The sequence below is a fragment of the Stenella coeruleoalba genome (assembly GCF_951394435.1).
Source record: "Stenella coeruleoalba genome assembly, chromosome: 2".
NCBI lineage: Eukaryota > Metazoa > Chordata > Mammalia > Artiodactyla > Delphinidae > Stenella > Stenella coeruleoalba.
In genome coordinates this window covers 70,146,498-70,171,409 of record NC_137147.1, presented here as the reverse complement: position 1 = coordinate 70,171,409, position 24,912 = coordinate 70,146,498, and the positions used below count along the sequence as shown (strand labels likewise).

Sequence of the window (24,912 nt, the reverse complement as noted above, 5' to 3'; positions counted from 1 at the left end):
TGTTCTCACAGCTCCCAGGGGCTCAGCTTTGGATTTGGCCCCGCCTCTGCGTGTAGGTCAGCGGAGGGCGTCTGTTCTTCGCTCAGACAGGACAGGGTTAAAGGAGCCGCTAATTCGGGGGCTCTGGCTCACTCAGGCCGCGGGGGGGGGGAGGGGCACGCAGTGCGGGGCGGGCCTGCGGCGGCAGAGGCCGGCGTGACGTTGCAGCAGCCTGAGGCGCACCGTGCGTTCTCTCGCGGGAGTTGACCCTGGATCCCGGGACCCTGGCAGTGGCGGGCTGCACAGGCTCCCCGGAAAGGGGGTGTGGATAGTGACCTGTGCTCGCACACAGGCTTCTTGGTGGCGGCGGCGGCTCGCGCCCGTCTCTGGAATTCCTTCAAGCAGCGCTCTTAATCCCCTCTCCTCGCGCACCAGGAAACAAAGAGGGAAGAAAAACTCTCTCGCCTCTTCGGCAGGTCCAGACTTTCCCCCGGACTCCCTCCCGGCTAGCCGTGGCGCACTAACCCCCAGCAGGCTGTGCTCACGCCGCCAACCCCAGTCCTCTCCCGGCGCTCCGACCGAAGCCCAAGCCTCAGCTCCCAGCCCCGCCCGCGCCGGCGGGTGAGCAGACAAGCTTCTCGGCCTGGTGAGTGCCGGTCGGCCCTGATACTCTGTGCGGGAATCTCCCCGCTTTGCCCTCCGCACCCCTGTTGCTGCGCTCTCCTCCGCGGCACCGTAGCTTCCCCTCTCCGCCACCCGCAGTCTCTGCCCGCGAAGGGGCTTCCTAGTGCGTGGAAACATTTCCTCCTTCACAGCTCCCTCCCACTGGTGCAGGCCCCGTCCCTATCCTTTTGTCTCTGTTTATTCTTTTTTCTTTTGCCCTACCCATGTACGTGGGGGGTTTCTTCCCTTTTTGGAAGTCTGAGTTCTTCTGCCGGCGTTCAGTAGGTGTTCTGTAGGAGTTGTTCCACGTGTAGATGTATTTCTGGTGTATCTGTGGGGAGGAAGGTGATCTCCGCGTCTTACTCTTCCGCCATCTTCCCAGAAGCTCCTAACGGAGCTCTATGTATGCTCTTTTAGTGAACAACTAAGAAGTAATCTCATCTGTTCTTTCAAAAATATTTATTAAGTGCTTTTTGTGTACCTTTTAAATTTAAGAAAATAATTTTATAACACACTAATGTTTATACTTTATAAAAGGATTTATGTAATAGTAACCAAATGTCTTGACTGTGGTTTTTTTATTCAAAAATAAGGAGACTGCTGTCATGCAGAATATTAAAAAACTCTGCTGGTCATGTGGGTTCCCATTTGAACGTATCTCAGAAGGAAATTATTTGCAGTTTTTATAAGCCAAATTTCTCCAATCTTCTCCTAATTCAGTCTCCTCCTACCATAATACTATAACCCTTCATTTGCAAGGTATGCAATTATTGTGGAGGTGCTGATGTTAATGGTGTTTCTTTGGGTAGCTGGAGAGAGATTAAAAGGAGATACTCTTTTAGAACATTTGCTCTTTCTTATAAAAAAATTCCTATGTATTACTTTATTAATTAAAATAGATGACAAACATATGGCTTGCTAAACCATGTGATACCCTAAAAATCCCAAGTTATCAAGGATAAACATTAAGGGTGATATGATTGCATCATCGTTGTGCCATCATTTATATTCACTTTAAACCTAGATTTATTTGCTTAACAGATATGTAATTAGACAAGAATAAAAGAAGCAGAGAATTGAGGCATTCAAAATTACCTTATGCTAGAGAGCCTATTCTGAGACTGGAACAAAGCATCCCATTTGAGTTTTCTGCCTAAATTTATAAAAATTAATATTTAACATGGACATGGCATATAAGTATCATGCTTCCTTATGATACTAAGGATGACAATGACAATGACGTTTCTTAGCAGTGGTGGTAGTAAAATTTGGAAAGTACCTTAGAGTTCATCTACTCCAACCTCTCAGATACTGCAAACTGTCTCTGAAATCTCAGATATTTTTTTCTTAGCCATTTCTGTAAATAGGAACTCACTATCTCCAGAGAAAGAAAAATATATATTTTTAAATATATATTGTGACAAAAGGCATGCCCTTGAATCTTTCCACCACTTTAAAAAAAAATTCTTTCCATTGGGAGAAATTTACGTGTATTATATATACATAAAAGTGATTAAACTAAAAAGAACTTAAAGTGCTAGGGTAATATTTGTCTGTTTTGTACATTTTCTATTTTTCATTAGACCCAAAATATAGTGAAGAATGATTCTCGATGATTCTGCAATGATACTTTTTTTTCTTTTTTAGTTAGTTATATAACTAACCGTGACATAGATCTGTAAACTAAGCACCAAGGTGATCTTTTACTGTGTTATTCTTTATCTTGGAATTGTCTATTTTTCATTTTGTTTTGCTCTTTTGAGTGTAATGTTCATTTGGAGAAGATTCAGTAACTTGGTGCTTTCTTTTTCTTGTACTGAAAAAAGCTAAGATATGCCTTTTGTTTTCCTGACTTTTTAAATACTTGTTGACTTATTCTGTAACATAAAAACTCATTCCAGCTTCTGATTTTGTGCCTTGGATGACATGATGTAACTTCAGAAGTTCTAGATTCTCCCTAAGATGGGCCTGAACCTGGTACTGCTTGTGTAGAGCTACTTTTATTTCTTTTTTCTATGACTTGTGTTTCTGTTTGTCAATAACTTAACAGATTTTTATTGTAAACTCCAGTTTGAAATGGCTAGCTACAGCCCGGCAAGATTGGTGCCCTGATTTTATGCACATATCTTAGTTGCCAAAGCAGAAATTACATGAGAAGAGAGCAAAATGTAGAGACCTCATTTGGGGGCACTGTTCTAGATGTACCCAGTCAACATGCTGTCTTTGATTTATGACAAATTCTTGGTCTCCATTGATATCCACACCTAAACATGCTTCAATTTTCTCTTCCTGCACAGATACAGGAATCACATTAGGTACCAGATGGTTGAGCTTCAGCCCTATTTCTTCCTTTTTAAGGTGGCAATATTTCCTTGTCTGTATCTTAATCTGCAAGTAATTTCAAGTCTGGCTATTATTGGTTAGTTTCACTTATTAAAATAACCATGGTTGGGCATTGGTTTGAAACTCTTTAATGTTTATTTTACGCATATAAAAATTTCTCTATCATGTCTGCTAAAGGAGCAAATAAGGCCCAAGATTATGTAAAATCTGTAACTTTCTTTTTCTTTTAATAAGAATATTCTTTTTAGCCTTTCATGTATAATCTGGTCTGTTGTATCAGGATCTCTTCATTCTCTATAATAAACCAACAAACAGAACATTGTCCCTTAAACTTGTTCACTTCCCATGTCAGAGTGACCAGTTTGTATTTATAGCACACATCATCAGTACCTACCTCAGACAGGGATGACCTATGCAGTAAATACCTTACGGACAATGGAATAATAATTTCACTGTTTCCCTATGAGTAACATCAAGGCTACAGTCTTTTTTGGCTTCTAGAATTCCCAAGGAACATTTTTTTCCTAAATCTTGTCATGGCAACTTATTTATTTCAGTTGTTTACTGGAGGCTCTTTGGCACACTGGTCATTTTTTTCCCTTTCCTACTGACTGTTAACCTCAAATGTCTTAGAGGTTTGCAGCCATTTGCTTAGCCAGATATTATTAGTTAGGATTCTTTAATATATACAGAACACAAAAAGAATAAAGACTGAACTATAATTCTTTCTTTCTTTGTGCCAAATGAACACTAAATTAAGGTCTGCCTTTTACCCAGGTCATGCCACTTACTGTTTCTTATTCTCAAGTTCCATACAGGTAAGAAGAGGTAGTGAAACTATATAATTCCCAGGTATGTGGTATAATGAAAGTTCAAATGCTTTGGATATATATATATATATATATATATATATATATATATATATATATATATACCTGAATTTAACTTGTTGGTGCCATTTATGAATTGTGTGGTCAAAGGAAACGATTGATAGGAAGACTTATGTCATAAATAATGGAATTCAGCAGAATAATATTTTCAAGGTATGAAGTGACTGGCTCAGGGAATACGTGGAGAAAACAGTATACTTATCCTTACTCTCTCCTATAGCTCAATATATTCATGTATTTGAGAGTTGACTATATGACAACCACTGTGTCATATTTTTCCACAGGACGATATATGTATATTTAAGTAAAGTGTTTGACTATATGGTGATAAATCCTATTATAGAGGCATATACTGATACGCATGGAAGTACTGTTGACCCTTGAACAATGCAGGGGTTAGAGACACTGACTTGTGCATTGAAAGTCCAAGTATAACGTAATTAGTCCTCCATATCCATGGTCACTCCTTATGTACAGTTTCACATCTAAGGATTCAACCAACTGCTGATTGTGATCTAGTATTTACTGTTGGAAAAAATCCACATACAAGTGGATTGATGCCATTCAAACCCATGTTGTTAAAGTTTCAATGGTATATACATATTCTACTTTGCAGTACTTTACTAATTGACCATTACATTGGCTTCTAAAGGATAAATATGGTTTATTAAATCTAGTCTGAGAGTTGACATCCTAAGGTTGAATCTTCCCAGCTTTAATAACACATTTTGCCTCTAACCATTTATGGTACCTTCACACTCTTTTTTTCTATACAATATATTTTGCTTAGTAATTATGAAATAGTCATATCTAATTTAGCTGATGAATGTGAAGTAGATATATTTTGGTTCATATTCTGTAAAAAAACACATTTGTTTGAGTGATCTTGATGTAATTGTGTATATTTTGGTTAGTGATCATTTATCTTTAGAGGTTGTTTAAAACAGACCTGAGATTGATAGCCTTACATGAATTACAGTCAGTGCCTTATCTTTGTTTTTGCTCTCCCTCCCTTTTGTAGTGTAATTCACTTTGCAAGAGGATATGCATCTATTTTAAAAATTAATCAAAAACTTACTCTCACCTCCAACTGAATATGCCCAAAGCTAACTATTTATGTGATTACCTTACAGAAATTTCAATTTCTCTGTGAAATCACTTTTTTAAAATGTATCAAGTTAGATTCTTCTGCTTTATCTTTTAAAAATAGACTTTAATTTTTAGAGCAGTTTTCTATTTACATCAAAATTGAGTGGAAAGTACAGAGAGTTCCCATACACTTTCTGCCCCCTCCAATCCCCCTTCCCCACTATGGCTATTCTCCACCAAAGTGGTACATTTGTTACAACTGATGAACTACATTGACAAATCATTGTTTTCCAAAGTCCATAGTTTATATTAGAGTCCACTCTTGGGGTTGTACATTCTAAGAGTATTAACAAATGTATAATTACATGTATCCACTGTTATAGTATCATACAAAACAGTTTCTCTTTCTAAAAATTCTATGTGTTCTGCCTATTTATCCCTCCCTCTCCCCTAATTCCTGGAAACCACTGATCCTTCTACTGTCTCCATAGTTTTGCCTTTTCAAGATGTATTTTTGGAATCATACAGTATGTAACCTTTTTAGATTGGCGTCTTTCATGAAGTAATATGCATTTAAGATTTCTCCGTGTATTTTTATGGCTTGATAGCTCATTTATTTTTAGCACTGAATATTATTCCATTGTCAAGATATACCATAGTTTATTTATCCATTCACCTACTGAAGGACATTTTGGTTGCTTCCAGTTTTTGGCAATGACGAATAAAGCTAACATAAACATCTATGTGCAGATTATTGTGTGGATGTAACTTTTCAACTCATTTGTATAAATACCAAGGGGTGTGATTGCTGGATCATATAGTAAGTGTATGTCTAGTTTTGCAAGAAACTGCCAAACTGTCTTCCAAAATGACTCCACAATATGCATTCTCACCATCAGTGAATGAGACTTCCTGTTGCACTATATCCTCTCCTGGAATTGGTGTTGTTAGTGTTTTGGATTTTTGTCATCCTAAAAGGTGTGTGGTGGTATCTCACTGTTGTTTTAACTTGCATTTCTCTGATGACATATGATGTTGAACATATTTTCATATACTCCTCATTTGTGTGTCTTCTTCGGTAAGATGTCTGTTAAGGTCTTTGACCCATTTTTTAATCAGATTGTTTTCTAAAGGTTGAGTTTTAAGAGTTCTTTGTATGTTCAGAATAACAGTCCTTTATCAAATTTATTTTTTGCAAATATTTTCTCCCAGTCTGTGGCTTAACTTCTCATTACTTCATAGTGTCTCTCACAGAAGATTTTTTATTTTAATTAAGTCCAACTTATCAATTATTTATTTTACTGATCATGCTTTAGATGTTGTATCTGAAATGTCATCACTAAACCCATCTTCTCCTACCTTATCTTCTAGGAGATTTATAGTTTTGTGTTTTACATTTAGATCTATGTTGTGAAAGGTGTAAAGTCTGTGTCTGGATTCATCTTTAGTCATGTGGATATCTACTTGTTCTAGCACCATTAGTTAAAAAGATGGTATTTTCTCTGTTGTACTGTGTTTCCTCCTTTGTCAAAGATCAGTGTTTTACTTGAAACCCTGCATAATAATTAGTCGAATCCATTTCATCTGCCTTTCAGTAATCAAGGTCATTTTAAGACTTGCCTGTGCTCCAAGAGGCAAGTAGCCTAAACAATAAGACGTTTGCCCGAGTTGTTTTCCAGAAACTTGGAGTCAGCTGTGTCTAGTTGAAGCTGAGTTGGTTAAGACGGGACAGACCCACTGACCCTACAACTGGGCATGCTCAGTGACCTTTTGAACGTGCAGAGACCTGTAGCTTGGTTATGTCTGTGTGCAGAACGATTACTGCACCTTTCCCCACGCCTCAGACCACCCTGCTTCTTTATTTGTTATCCATAAATACCCTGAGCTCCTTACCTTTAGGAAGGCAAATTTGACAGTAGTTCTCCTCTGCTTGGCCTTGCGGAGAAATTCTCTCTTTGCTGTAAACCTCGGTGTCTCACTGTTTTGGCTTGCTGTGCACGGAACGAAACCAACCTGGTTTGGTAACATACTTTTAATTGTTTCTCTTTATTTGTTTTCTATATGCAAAATACTACTGTGTCTTCATGTTTTTTCTGTAATTTAAACTTAGTTTAAACTTGCTACTGCATTAGCAGTAACTAATGCCAAATAGAAATAATTCTGCTCTTTAGCTTTTTAGAAGTTACTTCTAAATTCACTGATAAACTTTTAAGTTCAGTACAGCAGCTAATTAATGGAAGCAGAAGCTAACCATACCTAAAAGGAGAAGAATCTTATATTTCAATGAAGATGCAAATATTGATTACAATTTTGAAGTGAGACTTAATATTTCTGAGTTGAAACTGTACTATAACCTGAAACGTTGAATGTCTGAGACTGAGGAATGAACTAAAAAATGATGAGGGTTACCGAATTATTAATACAATGGTAGGAGGGAAGCCTCTCTCTCTACATGCATTTTAAACTGGTAGTGGGAGACTAAACATATTTGTATTTTGATATCATCCAATGTGAGGTGCTTGTTCAACACTGCGCTAGTAAACTAAATGTGGTAATTTCAGTCAAAGTTAACAATGTCAGATATGGTATTGGGAACAGAGAAAGTGGCTGAGAGAGAATGCATTTTCAAGACTTAAAAATAAAAGTAAAAATAGTGAAATATGTGAAAAAAAGCTTGTCTAGGAGTCAATAGACTTAGGTTCTAGAACCATGTTGCTCTCACTTAAAGTTATGTCTCTTTATTTGTTTTATTTCTTCAGCCATAAAATAGAGAATGAATAAGTAGTTATTTTTTCTCTTCTTCAACTTGAAAATTCCAAGCTTCTAGTACAAGAAAAGTCAAATACAATTCTGGGTTAATGTGGTTCAATTAGCCAGCTTTAGTGACTCATTTAAACACATGTTTACTTGAAATTAAATGCATTTTAATAAAAACATATGTAAGAAATTTAAATCTTAAGTGGACTATAAAAGCTGACTTTTCCCACTATTTTTCTTTCAAAAGAAAATCAGTAATAAACACACATGCAAATGATTGTAATCATTTGAATGCTCTACAAATTTGTGATTTTATATTCTGCATTTATTTTTGAAATCCAACTCAAGTACTTGGAATTATAGGATTTTAGAATTAATAGGGGCATTTTAATTCCATGCCTATCCCAACCTCAATTTAGGAAAGTGTAAACTGTGGTCCAGAGAACTTAAATGATTTGTACAGGGTCACACAGCTAATTTATGGCACAGCTGGAAGAATTAGCTAGATTTCCTGATCTTCAGCCCAGTGACCTTTCCACAATAAGCTTAAAGTCCTTAGCAATTAGTATTGCTTCAGTAATCCATTGATAAGACATTTAATGCTTATTTGACAGAAATAAGTTTTGACACACATTAATTCATTTTATCCTTTCAACATCCCTGCAAGGTTATTATCATTCTCATTTTTATACACACACTAGAACAGATTAAATAATATGCCCAAGGTCATATAACCAATAAGGGGTGAAGTGTGAATTTGAAGAATCACTTTTGCCTGACTCCAGATCCCAACCTCTTTCAAGGCATTATGTTAACTTCTTCAAGTTTCCATTGAGCATTAGTATTATAATTATTCTGAGGGCACCTTATTTATGTCTTTCACATTAGTCTTTATCAGGGCTGAGTAATAATCCAAATTTATCATGATTATTTTCTAGTACTGCTCTATCATGAGGCTTTCCTTAAAGTGAAGTTCACATTAGGATATGTGCAATAATGAATGGGGTGCATATATAAATTATCAAGTAACCTTTACGGTTGATTACTCTAGAAGTGATTCACTCATTTCATGCTTTAAACATATTTTTATTGTATTTGTGTGTTTGCATACACATATGAGAATTGTACTGATTATCTTCTTTTCACCATATCAAGATGGTCTTAAATGCTGATCGACGGTCCAATGTATAACTTTTCCGAGAATCCTAGCATCAAATTTCAGAATAAAAAGTTGTCACTAGAGGCATTTCTCAATGCCTTTCTACTGCATTTCTGAATTAACAACAAATGCAGATTTTTCTTTGATGGCTCTTTTATAGCTGCATGCAGCTGGAGAAAAACTAACTGCCAAGGGAACTCAATTTTCTTTATCATCAATTTGACATTGGTTAACAGATGGCTTCTGGATACCATGGTAGTCTTCTTAATTTGTCTTTTTATGTAGTGCTGCAAATACTCTTGGTTAATTGCTTGATTATTACATTTAATTCTTTGTCAACAATATACCTCATTGTTGTGGAACATATCCTAGGATATAGGTTATAAAAAGCAGATATTTGAGTGTTGAACTTCTACCATGCCTTTAAAACATAAAGCAGAATACTAAAGGTAGGCAAATATGTTCAAATATCCCCGTCTTAAAATACAGGATGCTTTCTCTGAAATATGCCATTTCTCCAGAATACAGTGGATTCTCAAGAGCTAATGTAATACAAAAGGTAGAAGAAAGGAGATCTACAAAAAAAAAAAAAAAAAAAAAATTTGAAACAAATTTAGAGACATTTTAAGGTAAAACATCTTTGCAATTGAATATTAAACTAAGGTTAACTGCAACTGAAGTCTTTTTTTCTTTTTTTAGAATTTAAGTTGAATTTAAATGTTATACTTGGGATAGTGAAAATTTTTCCACTGTTTCAAAGAGTATGTAAAAATCAGCTTACAGTTGATTGAATCTTTGGCATTCCTTAAAATGCAAATGTGAACCCTTTCTCTGACTGCTTTGATAATTCAAAGAAATGAACAAACTTTTAAAATATATAGGGTTTGAGAAAGCTAATTCAATCAGAAAATATTGCATACAATATTAAACATACATGCATTCTTATACATATAGAAAGACGAGAGTTCCATATATGATAAGAGAATTCATTTATCATTATAGTATTACCTTATGTTATCAATTCTGACAGTAGTATATTGACCAACCAAACATACCAGTTAAAACAATTATTAATTTTTTATTTTAATCCTAGTTTTTTATTTTCATTTATTGATTGTTAAATGATAAGGCTAAAGCTTTCTCAAAAAATGACACAGAATTAAAATTTTACTTACTATTGTACTTTAACAAAATAAATTACTCATTTCCTTCTTTAAGCATTTAAATAGATTAAAAAAATGGACTCAATGAAATCAGAAAACCTTCAAAGTAGTACGTTGCTGCCATTATGATAGAAGATCTGAACTATTGCTAATAGTGAATATTCTATTGAAGTTTATGCTGCCACCTATGGGAAATGAAAATTCTTAGCAATTAATCTAAAATGTAGAAATTTCTGTTGCCAATTATGAAAAAAAATTGAAACTTCTAAGTTGATTTTATTACTGTTTAACTGTCAAAGAAAGGTCCATTTGGAGAAAGCTGTAAATTCTTAGCTGTTCCTTAGAAAACCCAGATTTAGAAATTGAGCTACATGATCCACAAGGCTCATTTCTAAGGAATGTCTTCAGTATCAAAGCAGTATATTTGCAATTAAGTAATTAAAAATAGTACAAAGAGAGTTAACTATTCATTGTGAAATCTTATGTAAGATTTTGATTACATAAGATTTTGATTTGTATCTTGATTTAATAATGCTTCTATTGTCTTCACATCCCTTTCTTTTCACTTCTGCCCTTTTAACATATAGCATCTTATTCAAAGTGATGAGCAAATGAAACCATTTTACAGCCTCTAGCCTGCCGATATAATAATGTAGTAGAATGGAAAGAGAAAAGCTTTGATTAGAGGAAGTCTTTGGTTAAAATTCATGCTCTAACACTTGCTACTTGTGTCACACAAGGAAAATAACTGAGTCGTTATCAGAAAATAGCACTGGTAGTACCTATTTTATAGGAATGCCATAAGAAATACTATATGCAAATATAGTGCTTAGCAGAGTACAAAATTGTCTCAATAAATATTTTCTTTCCTTCCAAAATATAATCTCTGTTATGTCAACTAGATCCAGAAAAACTGAGTCATAACTCATCCTGTGGCTTTCTTTTAATCAATAAAATGTTGGAAAGGTAATGAGATGTCACTCCCATGATTATGTTATGTAAGACTCCCTTGCTGCTTTTGAAGAAGTAAACAACCATTTTGGGAGGCCCAGTTCACAAGGAACTGAGGGAGGCATCTAGGAGCTGAAGGCACCTTCCAGCCAACAGGGAGCAAGAAGTCAGTTCCCTTAGTCTATAATCACAAAAAAATGAAGTCCTCTATCAATTCAAGTGACTCTGGAAGCAGAATTTTCCCTAGTCTGTTCTCCACATGAGAACACAGCCTTGCTCATTACATTAACAGCATTCTTCCAGAGGACCCAGTTAAGATATGCCTAGATTCCTGATTCACAGACACTGTGGGATAATAAATTTATGTCTTTTAAGCTGCTAAATTTATGCTAATTTATTATGCAGCAATAGGAAAACTAATCTAGTGAAATAGAGATTTAAAAATTATTTATTTTAAGCTTTTTCTAATATTTGTCATGTTACAAAGGTGAAATTTTTTATTGGTCCTTGGTTTTAAAGAGATTTGAAAGCTAATGCAAGAAACTACCATACTGTGTACATTGTCTTAAATTTCATGGACTGTCTGTGTGAACTGAATAAAAAGGGAAGCAATGAACCCAGCCAGTGGAAGACTATTTTAATAAGCTTAGGTTCTTATGCAGTATTGCTGCCAACTGGCCATATATTACAGAAACTACTTCTCTCTATACCCTTAATTTACACACTTCAGATTTCAAGTTACATTTTTTAGATACATGCACTTTATGATTTGTGTGTGTTTTATCTTTCGTAATGGTGCCTGGTGATTTTCAAACCTGGCTGATCACAGAAATCATACTCAAAGTTTATTATTCTTCTTCTCATTATTGTTGATATTATTATTTTCATCATTATCAACTAGTTGTCATCTCTGGATATTCTGATTTAGTAAATTTTGGATGTGGTTATGGAATCTGTGTTACAATAACTTCACAGGTTATTCAGATCAACTTGATTGGGAAACAATTTAGGTATTTTATTTATACATATAAAACACTGTAAGATAATGGTCTTCAATTCACTGTAAGCTACATGATAGAGAAAGCAATCACTCTGGTTATAGACTATCCGAAAAGGCAATTGCAAATGAAAACAGTTAAATCTTCATTTAACCTTTGATTCTCCTGTCTCATTTGTTCTGTTTTTATTGATTCTTGGTCTGGAGGTTACTTTTGTGTCCTTAACAAAGCACGTATTCTCCTTGTCCCCTATCCAGAAATCCTCCTCCTTCCTTTAGAAGCTCTGATGCTGGGAAGACATGAGAGTTCTTCTTTGGAAATGTTTAAAGTCATCAGCCAAGGTTGGAGCATGCAGGTAAGTGTTTCCAGTTTTCCTTTCTTGTTTTTGGCTTCCTATTCTGGGTGGATCAAACCAGGGAGCTGACAGCATCGTCTGGTATCCTGATGTAATTAAGTTCTTTAGCTATACTTCTTATTGAAAAGTTGCTTTTGACTTATACATTGTTAACTTATGTTAATTTTTTTGACATCACATTCTTCAGACATAGCAAATAGTGTCTGTACTTTGTTATAAATATGCAATGTGTTGGCTATACATGACCAGGAAATGAAGATGGTAGTGGCTGTTTTGTAGTTTTTGAGACTGAAGCAATTATAAGAGGATCTAACCTCAAATATAAGAGGACTGTAGCTGCCTTCCTCTCATCTTCCCTAATTCTTTTAAACAGGTAGGTAGCTAGCTAGAATTCACATACCATAAAATTTACCCTTATAACTCATTGGCTTTTAGTATATTTAGAGTTTTGCAATTATCACTGCTATCGAATTTTAGAACTTTTTTTTACCACTCCCAAAAGAAACCCCATATCCATTACTCACTTTCTGTCTCCCAAGTCTCTGACCACAAATCTACTTACTGTCTCTATGGATTTTACTATTCTGGAAATTTCATATAAATTGAATCATACAATATGTGTTCTGTTGTGACTGGCTTATTTTACTTAGGGTGTTTTCAAGGTTCACCTATATAGTAGCATGTATCAGTACTTCATTCCATTTTGTGGCAGAATAATATACTGTATGAGTGCACCACATTTTGTTTATCCATTCATTAGTTGATGGACTTTAGGTTGTTTCCACTTTTGGATCATTATAAACAATGCCTCTATGAACAGTCATGCACATGGTTTTTAATGTACATATTTGTTTCATTTATCTTGGGTATATACCTGGGAGTGAAATTGCTGGTTTATATGGTAACTTTATGTCTAACATTTTGAGGAACTACCAAAATGTTTTCCAAAGTGGCTGCACCATTTTACATTCCCATCATCGATGTATGAAGTTTGTAATTTCTCCACATTCTTGTTTACACTTGTCATTGCCTACCTTTTTTATTTTAACCATTTTAGTGGGTATCTCAGTGTGGATTTCATTTGAAATCCCCTAATGACTAGTGATAGTAGCATCTCTTATGCAGTTATTGGCCATTTGTCTATCTTTTTTGAAAGAACATCTATTCAAAACCTTTGCCTGTTTTTTAATTGGGTTGTCTTTGTATTGTTGAGTTCTAAGAGTTCTTTTTTTATTCTGAATATAAATTTATCACATTCTTGATGGTGTCCTTTGAATCAGGAAAGAAATTTCATTTTGATTAAATCCAATTTACTTACCTTTTCTTTTGTTACTTGTGCTTTTGGTATCATCTGTAAGAAACCATTGTCTAATCCAAAATCACAAAGATGTCTGTGGTTTCTTCTAAGAGTTTTATAGTTTTAGCTTTTTTCATTTAGGCCTGTGATCCATTTGTAGGTAATACTTTGTATGGTGTGAGGTAGGTGGTCCAGATTCATTCTTTTGCATGTTGGTATGCAGTTGTCCTCGTACAATTCAGTAGCTCAAAAGACTATTCTTTCCCCTATTGGATTGTCTCAGCACCTATGTCAAAAATCAATTAACCATAAATTAATCTATATGTTACCCTTCCTGTATTTACCACTTATATGTTCCTTTATATATGTACCATACTCTCTTGATCACTACCTTTTTAGTAAGTTTTAAAATCAGATAGAGTGAGTCCTCCAATTTTGTTCTTCTTCAAGATGATTTTTGCTATTCTGGGTCCCTTGAATTTCCATATAAACATTAGGATCAATTTGCCATTTCTTACAAAAATGCAACTGAGATTTTGATAAGGATAGCTTTGAATGTATAGATGAAGTTTGGAAGAATTGACTTACCAATATTGGGTTATTTAATCCATGAACATGGATTATCTCATTTATTTAGATCATCTTTATTTCTTTCCTCAATGTGCTATATATACTTTTCTGCATACAGATACCATGCATACTTTTTAGGTTTACACTTAAGTATTTCATTTCTTTGGATGATATTGTGGTTGATTTTTTTTTTTAATTTCAAATTCCAATTACTCATTGCTGGCATATATAAAAGCAATAGAGCTTTGTATATGGACAGTGTATCCTGGGACCTTGATATAATTACTTAGTTCCAAGAGTCGTTTGAAGATTCTTTGGAACCTTCTACATAGACAGTCATGTTGTTTGCAAATAAAGACTGTTTTATTTCTTTTCAAACTGCATATTTTAAAGTTATTTTTATAGTCTTTGTGCCATAGCTAGAACTTCTCATACAGTACTGATTAGGAATGGAGAGAGAGGTGATTATTGAATTGCTCTCTAGAAGGGAAAGCCTCTTACCATTAAGTAAGATGTTAGCTGTGTTGTTTGCTATCAGTGTTTTAATTAGTTTAATATGCTACTGAATTTTGTTTGCTAGTATTTTATTGAGAATTTCTGCATGTATGTTCACAGGAGTATTGGTGTTTAGCTTTCTTTTCTTGTGATGTTTTTGTCTGGTTTTAGTATGGTCATATTGACCTAGTAGAATGAGTTGGGAAGTATTTCTTCCTATTCTTTTATTTGGAAGATTATGTGAAGAATTGATGTTGATTTTTCTTTAGATGTTTAAGATTCACCAGTTAACCATCTTGACATAGGCCTTTCTCTGTGGAAAGTTTTTAAATTACAAATTTAATATCTTGTTACAGTTTTTTTCAGGTTTTATATTTTATATTGAGTCACTTTTAGTAGTCTGTTTCTAGGAGAATTTCCTTTCTACTTTGTTGGCATATAGTTGATCACAGTATTCTTATAATTCTTTTTACCTCTATAAAGTGAGCAGTGACAACTCCTTTCTAATTACTTATTTTAGTGATTTGATTTCTCTCCCATTCATTCTCTCTCTCTTTGGTTCAGTCTAATGAAAGATGAGTGACCCAACTTTTGATTCCATTGATTTTTCTCTATTTTTTTTCTATTCTCTATTTATTTCCACTATAATTTCTATTATTACCTTCCTTGTACTTGCTTTGGGATTAATTTGCTTTTCTACTAGTTTATTAATGTGGATGGTTAAGTTGATTAGATATCTTTCTTTTTTTATTAATAAGTATTCATAAATATAAATTCTCTCCATGCACAGTTTTAACTGAATTCCTTAATTTTTGGCATGTTGTATATTCATCTTCATACATCTCAAAGTATTTTCTAATTTTTCTTCTTCTTCTTTAACCCACTGGAAATTTAATAGAGCATTGTTTAATTTCCACATATTTGTGAAGTTCTCTAGTTTGCATCTGTTATTTCTAATGTTATTACATTGTGGTAAGAAAACACACTTTTCATGATTTCTGCCATTTTAATTTTGTATAATTAATATGACTTCACATTTATTAAGGCTTGCTTTATGGCCTAACATATGGTCTATACTGGAGAATGTTCTATGTACACTTAAGAACATGTTTACCTCTGTCATTGGGTGGAGTGTTTTTTAGATGTCTATTAGGTCTACTTGGTTTATAGTGTTGTTCAAGTCTTCTATTTCCTTGTTAATCTTATGCCTAGTCTTGCTATCCATTATTCAAAGTGGGGTGTTGAAGTTTCCAACTACTATTGTTGAATTATCTATCCCTTCACTTATGTCAGTTTTTGCTTTATGCATTTTGGGGTCTCTCTTACTAAGTACATACGTGCTTATAATTGTTATGTCTTCCTAATGATTGGCTCCCTTTTTCATTGTAAAGCGTTTTTTCTTTCTTTCTAGTAACAATTTTTATCTTAAAGTTTATTGGATCTGATATTAATATAGCCACTTCAGCTCTCTTTTGGTTATTGTTTGCATGGTATAAATTTTTCCATTCTTTTATTTTCAGTCTGTGTCTTTGTATATAAAATGTATCTCTTATAGGCAGGACAGAGTTGGATCATTTAAAAAAAAAATTCAGCCAATTCCTGCCTTTGGATTGGAGTGCTTAACCCACTTATATTTAATGTAATTACTGGTGAAGTAAAGTTTAGATCTGCTGTTTTGCAATTTGTTTTCTACATGCCTTATGTCTTCTTTGGTTCTCTAGTCCATCATTACTGCCTTCTTTTATGCAAAATAGGTATTTTTCTTGGGTACTGTATTCATTTCTTGGTTGTTTATTTTACTGTGTTAGAGATATCTTTTAAAATTTTTGCCCTGGGGATTACAGGTAACATCTTAATTTAAAACAATCTAGTTTAGTTTAATGTCAACTTAATTCCAATAGTATACACAAATTTTGTGTCCAGAATCTGGATGTAGAATTCTTGGTTGACAGCCTCTTTCAGCACTTCGAATATATAACCCCACTGCCTTCTGGCCTCCATTATTTCTGATGCAAAGTCAACTCTTAATCTTCTTGAAGATACCTTGTATATGATTCCCCCCCTCCTCTTGCTGACAACTCCACAGATTAAAGAGTACAGTTTAAGAACTGCATTGAAGGCATTGAATACTCAAAGTTAATAAACAATAGCTCTGACCTTCCAGTAGGACTTTCTAGGCCCATGATTTTAGTGCTTTAAAATATAGATTGTGTTTATCTAAATTGCATAGATTTCTATTTTATGCCCATTATTAAATAGTGTGATTGGTACTATGTGTACTAATCACAGTATCTATGAGATCTTTTCTTAGACTATTATTTCTTTGAGGACTGAGTCTTCAGTGTATTCAGTTATTAATACCTCATGTTTTGTAAAGTGTCGGGTACTTTTGTTACTTACTCAATTTAGAAAATATATTAAGAACCTAGTATATACCACTCACTGTGAATTATACCAGAGATATAAGATGGAAAAAAGTCTAGTCTTGAAGCCCTCATTTCTCTTAGAAATTTAATGAATAATCTTCATTTGTATCATCAATACATTATACTCCTGTAAGTGTTTAAATGTTCCTGCATCTTACTGAGTACTATGAGTAACCAGAGAGACCGAATGAGACCATAATAGAACATTGAATGTAAAGTATCACAGTGTGCTTAATTTGTACATTTATGAAAAGTGCATAGAGATCCATATAGAGACTTGTTCCAGGTATCAGAATTATCACCACATTTAGCTGAAATGATCCAGCTAATTTGCAAGTTCATCAATAATAATTGCTGAGTCCTTTTAATACTGAAATATTATAAAAATTTAAATATAAATAAAGAATATAACATGCTAAGTAAATTAAATACAAATTAAGTTATTAAATATAAATTAGGAAAAATATTTTGCTGTCTTCCAGAAAGTTCGGTTATTAAAAATATCCTGACTTGCATGTAGATTATTATGTTCTTCAATTGAAAGAGACAGAAAACTTTATGGAATTTTTAATTGACATATTAAAATTGTGTCTTTAATTGACACTTTAATTGTGTCTTTTCTGTAAGAGTAGGGTATAGAATATAGTTTCAGAATTAGCATTTCATGATAACAGGAATATTCCATTCCCATGGGTAGAAGAAGGAGGTGTAGTTGAATACATGAAATGGATGTCATTTGAAGGAATTCACAATGACTAAAAAAATGATTTTTATGTTTAAGGATCAAAAATGTCTTAGCTCAGGCTGCTGTAAAAAAATACCGTAGATAGACTGAAAGGCTAAAGCAATAGACATTTATTTCACACAGTTCTGGAGGCTGGGAAGTCCAACCAAGATCAAGCTGCTGACATATTCAGTTCCTGGTGAGAGACTTCTTCCTTGTTTACAGATGACCGCGTTCTAGCTGTATCCTCACATGGCAGAAAAAAATATTTTCTTAATTTATATTTAATAACTTAATTATATTTAATTTTCTTCTTATAAGGACACTAATCCCACAATGGGTCCCTACCTTCATGACCTCATCTAAACCTAATTACCTCCCAAGGGATCCATCTCCAAATACCATCACAACAGGAAGTTAGAGCTGCAACATATGAATTTGGGGGGACAAAAACATTTGGTCCATAACAAAGCATAATGTAAATGAACATATAGTTTTATAACTGAATGCAAAAGATAATTCTTGAGATTTAACATTTTACAAGCATTGAGGGGAAAAAGATAATCAGACAAGGAAATGAAAGACATTGGTTTGGTCCTCGAGTTTAGTTTCCAGTTTAGTGTCCAGGTGGAAAGACAGAACAATCACAGAACACAGTGTCATATGCATCCCACAATATCAATAATGTGATGCTTATGATGTGGATATACTGGAGACCACTTTTGGAGTTTACCTTTGATATTTTGAGGGAATCCTTTCTAACAGCTCTCCCCTATCCCCTATGCACCTTCTCCTAAAAATGATTTTCTGTGCTTACAGGAGAACATATTATCCGAATGAATGAGCAAATACTTTCCAAATATCAAGGTTAAAGAGTGTTTATTTGCAGTCTTGTTTTATGTAGGTTTTAACAATTTTTGTTTATAACTTTATACAACTGCTTAATTTGACTTTTTATTACCATATCATCCTCAGGTTCTCTTAATAATATCATAAAATATAAAACCAAATATGTGTATTAATAAAATATATTTCCCCTTTAACATTTAACATATGCTTTATGATAGGTCTCTCATGGTATCTCTCCATGTATTTATGTTTATGAAACCTTAACATAAAGGGAGTTTCTGTAAGAACACTTAAAATATAGACTCTCAGCAAAATTCCTCCTTCATTAACACCCTTTCGAGGCAAGAGAAAACATATTATAAGTAGAGCAAGTTTAAAACCTCACATTTTGTTCATATTAGGATTTGCTTTGATTTACTTGTTTTTTTTAAGTAAATGAATACAATCCAGGGATTGATGATACACCTCTGGGTTTTCTTGATGCAAATTTATAGAATATTTAAGATGTTTAAGACCACACTTGTTTAACTAAGTATTGGATCCATCTTTGAAACCCAGTTAGCTATAAAATTTATGTGTCTCCAAACTCTATCTTCCAACACTGAGAAAATCTGAGACATGCTGTGAGCACCTTCATTTCACATGATTGCTTTGAAATGACTACTACAGGCTTCTGTTAAGGAGGCATTGTGGAAAGAACAGTTTAAAGAATTATAGTGGGGAAAAGTCATGGAATTTGATACTACGACTTATTAATTGCTCTAGGTGCTGAGTGTGAAACTTAATTTGTCTTAATCAATGTGAGGTGAAGAGAGCACAAATTAATTTGACATGCAGATTTCATGCTTTTGTAATGATGCTGAAAGTATTCTGGTCCCAAGAAAAAAGCAGTATATTCATTTCATAGCTCAGTGACTGTACTATGTCCTGTCTGTAGCACCATCGTACACATCTTTCTTAAGGCTGAACTGGGTGAAATCTCTAATCTAGTCCTATTGGTCTTCTTGATAATAAACTGATAAAGCGAAACTGACCTCTTGCCTCACAGCCCTTGGGACTAAGCATGTCATATACCACAGTGCGGGGTCAGGAAGCAGCACATTGATTCTGGAGATAAACTTACAAAAAGTAACTGTACCTTAGCTAGCAATAGTCCTCAAACAAAACTTCGAGCCTTTTCTCACTACTTTCTGAGTCCTTAGTGAAAGCAAAGAAATCCTTGACTTCACCACTTCTGACGTCTACAGATATGATAAGCATGTGATGAAACTCTTCCTTTTACAGTTTGAACAGCCTTGTTAAATTAGTAATTATGTGTGTGTGTTCCTGTTAAGAAAAAGTTACTGTGAACTGTGTTCAGAGAGCTCAGTATTTTGAAATCTGTACTCCCTTAAAACATTGCAGGTATTTTATTAATGTCTGTGACTCAGTTTTCCCTTTCAGAAAAATATAGAGAGCTAAAAATAGAGGAGAGAAACAGACCTGCCTAACATAATGCCTGTTCAGTTAACAGCTATTTACCATAATAGCTCTTGAATATTTTTACTATGTTTTCAACAAAATCTCCTTTTGTTCCAGTGTGATGACTTTTCAGTTAAAGGCACACTAAATTAATATGCTATAAAAAGTGATACTTTGACATTTTAATTTCAGGCAAAGACACAGTCAATAATTTATTAGACAAAACAGTTCCTAGAAAAATAATAGAAAAAAATAATTGAATTGTATCCCATGTCTGGATAAACCCCAAATAATTTTCTTTTGTATGTATGCCAGTAAAAGGGATGAAGAAATAGCATCTTTTGTTTACTCTTGCATCTCTTGTGCTTGTGAACAATTTCCATGTATTTCAAAGTGCTCTTATGTTTGATTGGCTTTTCTGTTTGCTCTAAATGTATTAAGTGACGTTTGAGTGCAGGATAACCGTGAGCCACAGAGAGGATGAAAAATTAGCGATGTGAAAATGGTACAGGGAAAGAATGCACCACCCAAAAAAAGCCTGCATCTCATATTTTTTTCACAACTACTATCTTTTCCTTCTTAAGAATAATAAATTTATGTTGTATAACTTTTAGGTAAAATACATATTCTTTTGCAAATTGTTTTTTCCTTATATAAACATATTTTATTGTCAATTGATTTTTTTCTATGTGTGAATATATTTGTGTATCTATATATATGTAATTTTTCAAAACTTTTCACTTAGTGATGAGGTTTCCAGCAATGAATTAAGGCCCTTAAGCAAGAGATGGATGAATTTCCAAAGGTCATGGTGAAGAATATTTTTATTTCTTTTGATCTAGAATCATACTTTGATTCACAGTCTGAAACACTCTTCATGAAGAAATGAGATACTCCATCCAACTCTGCCTCCAGTGTTTTCTATATAATTCTCTCAGGTGAAGTCATTTTACTTTTGTAAACCCTTTCATCCAATTCGTCATCCATACCAAGATTCATAGCACCTATGAGATCTTAATTTCAGTAATTATTCAGATATTAAAAAAGTAATTATTGAACACTCTTGCTGTGTCAGTAATCACTCTAGGTGGTTGGGGATATGCTTAGTAAATAAGACAAACAAGATCCCAGTCCTCAAGAAAGAAGAACATACCAAGTTTTAATAGGTGCTAAAAACAACATGCTGGTGAGATAGAGAATAACTGTGTGAGAGAACTTATTTCTGGTCATACTATCCTATACTTGCAAATTTCTCACTTCTTTATTTCTATCACTTTGATCACATCAGAATTTTCATTTCATAGATATTTTCATTTTCACATAGTGTATCACTACACCCATTATCCAGTTTCACTTATTTTCTTATATAGTAGAGCTTCTATAATTCAGTACGTCAACTAATTTCTAACTAAATTTTTCATTTCCCATATTTTTCTTTATTTTTCCTTTGCCCTTCTGACAACCAACCTTGGACTAAAACTATGAACTACTTTCTGGAGAAGAATTATACCATGCTGACTGACCCATTAAAATGTATTATCTCTATCTTCAGTTAGGCCTTTAGCATTTCTCAGCCATCTTTGTATTTGTCTCTGATCAGCTCTTTGTTCCTGGTTCCCATATCGCTATTGAACAACATAATTGCTTTTCTCATAATCTCTACCCCTGCTCCTTAAAGTAACAGGTGATTTTCTTACTTTACTTAAAAAAAAAAAACAAAAAAAACACTAGATATAACATATAAACTTTCTCAGTGGTGTGCTCTTGATATCAATGACATTTTCAACTAGTTCTCATCTTCTTTCTTCTGCCTGCCCTGCACATTTTAGAGGGAGTAATGTCCTTCCTTCAGTTTACTTATACTATATCCATACATCCTTCTTTCTTTCCATGGGCATTTCCCCATCCATAATGCAACTTTTTCTTCTAAGCAAGTACACATGCTTATACCACTCTGGAGAAAAAATAATAATGATAATGAAATTCTCAACATTTATTCCTATTTCATTTTGGTGTTTTTCCTTCTTCATTTCTCCTTTGAATTAGATGTAATTGGAAAGAGTGTTTATTGAGTGACCTTAAAGCTTGAGGCTATGGGGTGCTGCAAGCCAGATAATTCTGTGGTCACTGTAGGGTGGAGTCTGTCAGGCTGACCAGAAACTTGTGTCCGCTGGCCAGCACCCGTCTCCCCTGGGCAATGCTAGAGGAAAACAGAGTAACCCTTACTTTTTGGCTAAAGCTTTTATAACCTCACCCTTCAGATAGCATAAACCTGCTTAGTTTGAAACCTCACTAAACTAACTTGGGTATTACTAAATGTCCAGACTCATATTTATAGATAATTACCTTATTTTCATTTATAAATTCCTATATTTCTGCATAAAAATTATGTTGATACTTTAAGCTCTAGGTTTTGTTTTTTTTAATAGCTATGTAATGTAAGATTAGACAGTATTCAAATACTTATTTACTAAATTTCCTGATGGTGGACATTTAGGATATCTCTCTTTTTTTTTTTGTAATGAAAAACCACTCAGTTATAAAGATTCTTATTCATGAATTCTTGTATTAAATATCTGCTTTCACTGTAGAATTTCATTTGTTTATGTTTATTTCATTTGCCAGTCTGTATTTTCCCTTCAGCTACTTTCAAATTTTATCATTGTCTTTGGTTTCTGTAGTTATATTAGTATCTGTCTAGGTATCTATCCTGCTGCATGTTTGTTTCTCAAATCTAAAAATTCATGTGTATCTTCAATTATGGAAAATTCTTAGCCATTATGTCTACAAATCATTTTTTATCTCAGCCTTTTAGTTCTCCAGAATCTCTCTTTAGGCCTTATTCTGTTTTTCATGTTTCTTAATCTCTCTTTTATTTAGTTATTTTATATCTTAATGTTAGAGTCTAGATTTCTTTATATTTTTACTTATCTCTAATCTGCTGTTTCACCCAGCTATCCAGTTTAAAAAGTTTAAAGCAGTGTTTCTCATGTCTAGATTTTAATTTTGCTTCTGAAACTTCTAAAACTAAAGGTACTCTATCTCCATAGCTTCCTGCTCTAAACCATGAACTTTCTTGATTTGGGGAAATATATCTTTATTTTAAAAAGCTCTGATATAACTTTGATTATTTTCTCCCTTGTACTCTCTCTTCATCATAGATGACAGATGGAATTTCTGAAACTAATCTCTGTGAATCTCAATTTGGTTTTTCTAGTTAATCATTTTGTTTATTTTCATCTTATTTTTCCAGAGACTGCCCTTTAACTGTTATAATTTACTAATCTTTTTCAGCTAATTCCTAAGGTAGTTATATGCAAATGACTGTTTTTAGTTCTAAAGTCCATAATCTTTTTTTTAATAACTACAGTGTCATGGATTTAATATTCTTCTTAACCCACTAGATGTATTATTTACAGGTTTTACATTTTTGTTAGTGTTCTAATAACTGTTTTCTCTGTTAGCTCTTCTGATTATTGAGTTTGGTGCTCATTTAATAATATTTTTAAAACTTTGCTTATATGTTCATCTTTGTTTTTGAGTTTTCCCCTAGTTATTTTCTGACGCTCTACTAGTTTCTCACATCCTTACTCAGTGGGTCATGAATAATGGTGAGATGTGTTACCAGACACTAGAATTTTGACTTCTGGGTATTAGACCTCATTGCTTTTCCGGAGTCTTGCCATAGGCCTGTCACTTCAATGAAAATTGCTATCACTATTGCTCCAGTGAAAGGGCAAGTGATTCTCTTGCCAACACTTAAGTACAGTGTTCAGTAAGGGGCTGACCTACACAGCTGATAGGGCTTTCTCAAACTCTCTAGTCTTCTGATAGTACTTTGCTTATTTGTATTTCAAGTATATTACAGCTCTTTTTATTTTTTATAAAAAAAATATGTACTTTGAAGCTAGAGATTTAAGACTATGAGTTATGCTTTTGTAATCATTTTGCCAATTTAGTCTGTTCTCTTATTGTGTTTTCATCACAATATCATTAAGAATAATTAAACAATCCTTTTTTCTTTAACACAATTGATTTTTCTGTTGCTAAGTCCTCTTAAATTGTCTCCTAATTTCCAAAGCTTCTTTACCCCTTGTTTCCTTTCTTTGACTCATGTGACTTTTGGATTCTCCTTCCCTAATTTTTTTTTAGTTGGTTTATATGTTTTACTTCACTTCTGACACAATTCTCTTTCTCTGTATTTTTTTTTCTTTTTTTGCCTTCTAGTAATTTTTATTTTTATTTTACTTTTTTTTGGTCATGTAAAAAGCTTGAACATATTTACTGTATACAGTTCAATGAGTTTGGGGTAAGTATACACCCATGAAAACAGCACCACCATGAGGGCCATAGATATATCCATCAACTCCCAAAGTTTCCTCCCAACCCCTTTATTATTATTAATTTTTTTCTTTGGAAATAACAGTTAGTATAAGGTCTACCTTCTTAGAAAATTTTAAGTGTATAATACAGTATTGTTAGCTGTAGGCACTATGCTATCCATTAGATCTTCACACTTGAAGATTTATATATTTGCATAACTGAAACTCTCCATATCAAAAGGGAAGATGTAAAATTGTCTCTTTTTGCAGTTGACATAGTCATATATAGAGAATCCTAAATACTCTACTAAAAAACTCTTTGAACTGATAAATGAATTTAGTAAAGTTAGAAGATACAATCAGCATACAAAAATCAGTTGTGGTTCTGTATACTAACCATGGACTATCTGCAAAAACATAT

At 33.7% G+C, this 24,912-nt stretch overlaps 1 long non-coding RNA gene across 1 annotated transcript in view; it reads left to right on the top strand.

Annotated features, from left to right (window-relative positions):
- Positions 1-334: 334 nt before the first annotated feature.
- The window catches only part of LOC307181328, a 592,448-nt gene continuing 567,870 nt past the window's right edge, over positions 335-24,912 (top strand). Inside the window, exons 1-2 of the long non-coding RNA XR_013826451.1 lie at positions 335-625; positions 12,250-12,347. This is a non-coding gene — a long non-coding RNA (uncharacterized lncRNA). The remainder of the gene's footprint in view (positions 626-12,249; positions 12,348-24,912) is intronic.